Raw genomic sequence first — 8,192 nt, 5'->3', positions numbered from 1 at the left:
GGAAGCAAGACGTACACAGCATGGAGCCGGCAGCAGACAGAAGTCACAGCATGGCCTGGAGCAGTCAGTAAGTTGGTGTGTGGGGGATGGGAGGCCATGCACTGATGCTGGCAGGGTTATTACAGCCAGGAAGCGCGGGAAGGAAGTGAAGGACGGATCCTTGCAGCTCCACTCCACTGCCATTTTCTCCTGTAGGCAGCGTAGCTTCAGGGATCATTTTCTGCCTGCCACACATAAGGGCAATCTGGCCGGGGACCCTCGGGGGCCAGAGAAACAGGTCAGATTGCCCTCAGTGTTAGCCACCCTGCAGGGGCCTCCTTCCACCTCAGGGGCCCTGTGCAGCTGCACTGGCTGCACATGCAGTATGTCCACCTCTGAATATGGCCACAAGTTGTTATTTTAATGTATTTTATTGTGCAAACATACAAAACAGTAAAATAAATTCTGTATAAATGTTACTGCTGTTATGATACTGAGCGCAGAATAAAGATGATGTGTTATTGATGCCACATGATAAACGCCTCCAAAAATGATTCGTTCCTTAGAAAGGACTCATTTTCTTTCCTGTCCACATATAGTGTCCTTGTTAAAGTCCCACAATCTGCTGTAACCTTGGGCTCAATTAGCTGAGGGTCTTTTTGGTGGGTGTGCTGTCCATGTTTGTGACTGACTATACATGGACGGAGTGCAAAACAACCTGGACACTGATGGACATACAATGAATATTTCATTCTAACCCTACATGCTAATGGCCAATTACATATCCAAATATTCAATGTGTAGTATTGCAGAGAAGCCTTTAGGCAACATCTTCTGCTCTGTGCTGGTAAGATCCCATTCTTGTCACTAGTTATAATGTAATTGTATCCAGCCCTAAAGGGTCATTAGTAGAGATGAGCGAGCACTAAAATGCTCGTGTGCTCGATACTGGAAGGAAGCAATTCCTAATACTGGCAAGTAATGAGTATATTGGGAGTCAATGGGAAAGCCAAGCTTTATACCGGCAGACCTTACAAAGAGGTTGGGGGGAGCAGTGGAAGTGTTCACATCGATGGGAAGAGTTGTGAATAGAAGGAGAACAGCATGGGGAAGACCACTGGAAGCATCCCTGACTCCCAGATTGCTGTTGAGAACAATGGGGGGTCACACTTTTACTCTATTTTAACCCCTTCATGACATGCGCCGTACTAGTACTGCACATGTCATGTCTCCACCTTTGATGTGGGCTCCGGCGGTGAGCTCACATCTTGCCCGGGACATGTCAGCTGTTTTGAACAGCTGACATGTGCCCGCAATAGCCACGGGTGGAATTGCGATCCACCCACGGCTATTAATTTGTTAAATGGTGTTGTCAAACTCTGACAGAGGCATTTCACGTATGCTTCCTGCCATCGGTTCAGAAATCCTCCAAGCGATGACCCTCATCACGTGATCGCGGGTCACTGGTTTGTTGGCATGACAACCAGAGGTCTCCTGGAGACCTGTATGGTTGTCACTGCCGGCTTGCTGTGAGTACAACCCATTGGTCGGCGCTCATAGAAAGTGAGTAATTCAGCTACATATAGGCGATCTGATCATCGCCTGTATGTATCAGAGCCGATCGGGTTATGACAGCTGCTAGTCTCCCATGGAGACTATCGAAGCATACCAAACGTTTAAAAAAAAGTTTTAAAAAAATAAAAAAATTTTAAAAAGTTCAAATCACCCCCCCTTTTGCCCCATTCAAAATAAAACAATTAAAAAAATCAAACATACACATATTTGGTATCGCCGCATTCAGAATCGCCTGATCTATCAATAAAAAAGGATTAACCTGATTGTTAAACAACGTAGCAATAAAAAAGTCAGTTTTAGCATTTAGTGAACCTAATAAAAACGCCAAGCAAAAAACAAGCGTGAGATTGCACTTTTTTTGCAATTTTACCGCACTTGGAATTTTTTCTCATTTTTGAGTGCACAATATAGTAAAACCAATGGTGTCGATCAAAAGTACAACTCGTCCCACAAAAAACAAGCCCTCACATTGCCATAATGACAGAAAAATAAAAAAGTTATGGCTCTGGGAAGAAGGGGAGAGTAAAACAGAAACGCAAAAATAAAAAAGGGCTCTGTCATGAAGGGGTAAGTACTGACAATTAAACATTCCAAACCGACGAGAAATTGCATTTTACAGGAAAAAAATGTTCAGAATTTTTTTTCCCGTATATTGGCTTGTATATAAGGCAAGAGTTAAAAAGGATTTTAAAAAATATAATCTAAGTAAAACAATTTTTTTTAATTAAAAAAAACAATATTAGCAGGGTCATCCATACACCCTTGAAGGCACCAACTGTACTGCCTCATTCAAATATTGTGAAGAAAGTGTAATTGTGGTACTGCTATACTCATAAAGGCTTTGTCACGATTCCTCTGCTCAGAGTGTCTGGGACTCAGTGATGGACAGCTCTGTCATCCTATCATGTGTTGGCATGTACTGAGCTATCAGTGCTTTGATTGACAGCTCGGTTGACCTATCTGAGACTAGGAGATGCAAAGATTTCCACAGGTGCTCCCTGTTCTTGGTAATTTCCCTGCTATTTAGTTGAGCTGTCTGGTCAAGATCACTCCCAGTCAAAGCTTGTTTTAAGTCTGTGTGTGCTGGTTGCCTGATTACTGTGCTGTAAGTGTTGATCTTCTGCTGCTGACCTTTGGACTGTGTTCTGACTGTATTTATAGTTATAGCCAATTTACTTATCTGCTGTATCTCTGGTATTCTGATCCTGGAATGTGACCTGACTTATGACTTTGCATTTTCTCCTTGGTTTACTGCATGCTCTTTGGGTAGTGACCTCAGACGTCATGATTTTGCTCACAGCCTGTCTGTGGGTTGTGACTAGTGGTGATCGAATTTGTTTAAAACCATCACCAAATATGAAATATGCACGAATGCGGCAGATTCAGATTCATGATTGGAAACATGAGCAAAACTTTCTAAAATCGGAAATGCTCGGTAAAAAGTGCTTGAAAATATTTGTTGTTGCTAAAGTATTTTTTGAGCGTTTTGGCTAGGATAATGTTGGTGTATCATGAGCGTGGGGAACATGTTTGTGGGGAGAGCTCAGAGGTGCTGTATGCTTGGAACCTTTTTTTTTTTTTTTTTTTTTTTTTTTTTTTCCCCCCCCCCCCCCCCCCCCCCCTGTTTCCTGCTAGATTTTAGCTAGGCGGCTGTTTCTAAGTCAAATAGTGTAGCTAGTGTCCTGTGTGGCTTTGAAATTGCCACTCCAGCAGAACTTTTTTTATTTTGGCTCTCACTGAGGTTCACAGACAAAGCCAGTAGGGCACAAGTGTTGTGTATGAGTATATTATATTGTCTTAAATCTTTGTTTTTTTTCACTTGCTAAATGTGAAAAAGCTTGCTGTATCCCACCTTGTCATTTAGTGCTGTGGTGAACATTGTTCTGTGATTTGAGCTGTTGGCCAGGAAAACTTTTCTTTTCCTTTTTTTTTTTTTTTTTTTTTTTTTTTTTTTTTTTTTTTGTTGCTACTGTGATTCACAATGATTGTTTGGTGGTTAATATGTATGCTCATAAGTACTGCTCACGTGATCAGGTTTTAAATACATTAGGTAGGACTGCTCCGAGATGGGTATACTGTGATGTTGGTGGAGTGGCTTAGTATACATTTTTTGCAAAAAATGTGTCAACTAAATACCCTGTTTTAATTATCTTTTTCCTAACACTTGCTGTTTAAAATATATATATATATATATATATATATATATATATATATATATATATATATATAATTTTTTTTTTTTTTTTTATTGCAATTTTCCAACTTTGAATTTTTATGCCCTTAAATCACAGATACGGCGCACAAAAAACTTGATAACTAACATTTCCCACATGTTTACTTTACATCAGCACAATTTTGGAACCAAAATTTTTTTTTTGTTAGGAAGTTACAAGGGTTAAAAGTTGACCAGCGATTTCTCATTTTTACAACACCATTTTATTTTTAGGACCACATCACATTTGAAGCCACTTTGAGGGGTCTATATGATAGAAAATACCCAAAAGTGACACCATTCTAAAAACTGCACCCCTTAAGGTGCTCAAAACCACATTCAAGAAGTTTATTAACCCTTTAGGTGCGTCACAGGAATTTTTTTGAATATTTAAAAAAAAAGAACATCTAACTTTTTTCATAAAAAAAAAATACTTCAGGTTCAATTTTTTTTATTTTAACTAGGGTAACAGGAGAAATTGAACTGCAAAAGTTATTGTGCAATTTGTCCTGAGTACGCAGATACCTGATATGTGGGGGGGGAACGACTGTTTCGGCGCATGGCAGAGCTCAGAATGGAAGGAGCGCCGTTTGACTTTTTCAATGCAAAATTGGCTGGAATTCAGATTGGACGCTATGTCACGTTTGGAGAGTCCCTGATGTACCTAAACAGTGGAAACCCCCTACAAGTGACCCCATTTTGGAAACTAGACCCCCCAAGGAACCTATCTAGATATGTGGTGAGAACTTTGAACCCACAAGGGCTTTACAGAAGTTTATAACGTACAGCGGTACAATTAAAAAATCATATTTTTTCCACAAAAATGATCTTTTCACCCCAATGTTTATTTTCCCAAGGGTAACAGGACCCTAAAAGTTATTGTGTAATTTGTCCTGAGTACGCTGATACCCCACATGTGGGGGTAAACCACTATTTGGGCGCATGGCAGAGCTCGGAAGGGAAGCAGCGCCATTTGACGTTTTTGGCTGGAATTGAGATCGGACACCATGTCGCATTTGGAAAACTCCTGATGTACTATAACAGTGGAACCCCCCACAAATGACACCATTTTGGAAACTAGACCCCCTAAGGAACTTATCTAGATGTGTGGTGAGCACTTTGAACCCCCCAGTGCTTCACAGAAGTTTATAACGCCCGGGCGTGAAAATAAATTCGTATTTTTTCCACAAACATAATCTTTTAGTCACCATTTTTTTTATTTTCCCAAGGGTACCAGGAGAAATTGGACAACAACTTTTGGGGTCCAATTTGTCCTGAGTATGCTGATACCCCATATGTGGGAGAAAACTACTGTATGGACACACGTCGGGGCTCGGAAGGGAAGCAGTGACGTTTTGGAATGCAGACTTTGATGGAATGGTCTGTGGGTGTCATGTGCGTTTGGAGAGCCCCTGATGTACCTAAACTATTGAAACTCCCCACAAGTGACCCCATTTTGGACACTAGACCCCCCACGGAACTTATCTAGATGTATGGTGAGCACTTTGTGTTCCAATATTTTTTATTTATTTTAACATTTTTATGAGGGAGGGGGAATAGGGTACAGAACAAAAACAAGGGGATTAGGGTAGGAGAACAAATCCCTGTAAAGACAGGGATATCCCCACAAAGTGGGGAAATAGACAGGCAAACATACAAACTGTACATACAATGCAGTAGTTCCAAGTGCTTCACAGAAGTTTATAACACTCGGACGTGAAAATAAAAAAAATCATTTTTTTCCACAAAAATGATATTTTTGCCCCCAATTTTTTATTTTCCTAAGGGTAACAGGAGAAATTGGACACCAAAAATTGTTTTGCAATTTGTCCTGAGTAGGCTGATACCCTACATGTGGGGGAAAAAAAAAAATGGGCGCATAGCAGAGCTTGGAAGGGAAGGAGCACCATTTGACTTTTTCAACTCAGAATTGGCTGGAATTGAGATCAGACGCCATGTTGCATTTGGAGAGCCCCTGATGTGCCCAAACAGTGGAAACCCCCAATTCCAGCCCTAACCCTAATGGAAAAATGGAAATAAATACATTTTTTTATTTTATTATTTTTCCCTAACTAAGGGGGTGATAACGGGGGGTTTGATTTACTATTTATGGCAGTTTTTGTTTGGCGGCTGTCACACGATAAAAGACGCTTTTTATTGTAAAAATAGTTTTTGCATCACCACATATTGAGAGCTATAATTTTTCCGTATGTTGACCCACCGAGTCATGTGAGGTCTTATTTTTTGCGGGACAAGTTGACATTTTTATTGGTACCATTTTTGGGCACGTGAAATTTTTTGATCGCTTTTTATTCCGATTTTTGGGACGCAGAATGAACAAAAACCAGCGTTTCATGAATTTCTTTTGGGGGGGTGCGTTTACACCGTTCCGCGTGCGGTAAAATTGATAAAGCGGTTTTATTCTTCGGGTCAGTACGGTTACAGCAATACCTCATTTACGTCTTTTTTTTATGTTTTTGTCGGTTTTATGCAATGAAAACTATTTTATATGAAACATAAATATTTTTGCATCGCTTTATTCAGCGAGCTATAACTTTTTTATTTTTTCGCTGATGCTGTGTGGTGGCTCGTTTTTTGCGGGACAAGATGACGTTTTCAGCGGTGGATATGCCATGGATATTTATATGCGTCTTTTTGATCGCGCGTTATTACACTTTTTGTTTGGCGGTATGATATTAAATCATTACTTTTTGCTTCGTTTTTTATTTTTTAAGGGGTTCGCTAAAGGGGCTAACTAATGGGACAGTTTTATAGGGCGGGTCGTTACGGACGCAGCGATGCCTAATATGTGTACTTTTATTATTTTTGTTTTTTATTTCCAAAAAATGGATTTATTGGGGGAATAATTTTTTTTTCTAATATATTTGGCGTTTTTTTTTTTTAATTATTTTTACACTTTTTTTTATTTTTTTTTTTACTTTATTAAATAGTCCCAGGTGGGACATCACTGTCCTGTGACAGATCGCTGATCTGTCACATCACAGATCACTGTGACAGATCAGCGATCTGACACAGGCACTGCAGAAGGCTTCCTCATGCCTGCGCTTTGCAGGCACTGAGGAGGCCAGCTTCCTGCGGGCCCCCGAAGGCCCTCGTCGCCATCTTGGATTCGGGGGGCCTGGAGGAAAGGAGTCCCCCGCAGCAGCGCTGCACATTGCGCTGCCGTGGGGGGCTCAGGGAAGCACGGAGGGAGCCCCCTCCCTGCCGATGCTTCCCTTTAACCCCCGGTACACCGCGATCATGTTTGATCGCGGTGTGCAAGGGGTTAACGTGTCGGGGCGGTCCGTGACCACCCCTGACACATTGTGCCGGGTGTCAGCTGTGATAATCAGCTGACACCCGGCCGCGATCAGCGGCGCTCACCACGTGGGCGCCGCTGATCGCGCCGACGTACTATCCCGTCCATGGGCATAGGGGCCCAGGTCCCATGGACGGGATAGTACGTCGGATGGCAGAAAGCGGTTAAACGATGATCCGTCTTATAGCGGCAGTGGTCTGTCTCCGGTACCTTCCGCCGAGCCCCAGTCAGTTAAAAGGAATCTGTCACCCCATTTTTCGAGTATCAGCTGCTGGCACCTGTATTGTATAATACAGCACCGACATCAGGGGCTTATCCACAGCATTCTGTAATGCTGTCTGGCACCTGCGCACTGCAGTACTCTGCCCTCAACAGGGCAGAGCAGTGCACCTGCGCAGGAGCCATGACAGGCAGCAAGGAGGTAGTCACCGTTAGAAGATGGGAGTTGCTGGACCGGACCGCCCCTGGGTGAGTAAATTATAACTAATTTTTCTTATCTTTCAGGTTGCATTGGGGGCTTATCTACAGCATTACAGAACATGAGTGGGGGATTACATTTACTGCCAATTTAGATAAAGATAAAATCCTTTCTAGATCTTTAAGTAAAGCCCCCGTTACACACTGCGACATCGCTAGCAATATCGCTGTAAAGTCACCGATTTTGTGACGTTGCGGCGATATTGCTAGCGATATTGCTGAATGTGATACTTACCTCCGACTGGCTCCCCCGCTGGTTATCGCTGATCGCACGAGAAGCTCCTGGACCATTCCTCGTCAGCCACTTCCTGCTGGGCTTCCTGTGGCGCCGACGAGCGACGCGTGGACGCGGGCGGGAGGACGCAAGATCGCCTCGTTTGACAGGTAAGTAGCGATCCCTGTCCCCAGCGATGTCGCTGGTGAGATCTGCCTGTGTGGCAGCTCACTAGCGACCACCTAGCGATGCTCCCGCGATCCTGACCGCGTCATATCGCTAGTCGGGATCGCTGGTGCATCGCTAGGTGTAACGGTACCCTAAGCCTCAAAGACAGCTGCATGGTGACAAACCTTTTTCAAAAAAGTAGACAGCAATGGTGCACTCTACTGCAAATGGAAGAAAAATATTCCATA

The 8,192-nt window shown here is 42.7% G+C and overlaps 1 protein-coding gene across 4 annotated transcripts in view; it reads left to right on the top strand.

Moving 5' to 3' along the window:
• Window positions 1-2,604: 2,604 nt before the first annotated feature.
• LOC141083023 (fibrinogen-like protein 1) overlaps window positions 2,605-8,192 on the top strand; it is a 145,494-nt gene continuing 139,906 nt past the window's right edge. Inside the window, exon 1 of one of the 4 annotated variants that reach the window (XM_073567166.1) lies at window positions 2,605-2,659. The gene's annotated coding sequence lies outside the window, so the exon portion shown is untranslated. The remainder of the gene's footprint in view (window positions 2,660-8,192) is intronic. The other 3 variants (XM_073567167.1, XM_073567165.1, XM_073567164.1) reach the window with 3 other exon arrangements.

The sequence above is a fragment of the Dendrobates tinctorius genome, unplaced genomic scaffold (genome assembly GCF_039654945.1).
Source record: "Dendrobates tinctorius isolate UK_male_01 unplaced genomic scaffold, ASM3965494v1 ptg000019l, whole genome shotgun sequence".
NCBI classification, from domain to species: domain Eukaryota; kingdom Metazoa; phylum Chordata; class Amphibia; order Anura; family Dendrobatidae; genus Dendrobates; species Dendrobates tinctorius.
The sequence above is the reverse complement of the archived record's forward strand: the minus strand, read 5'-3'. Positions and strand labels throughout refer to the sequence as shown.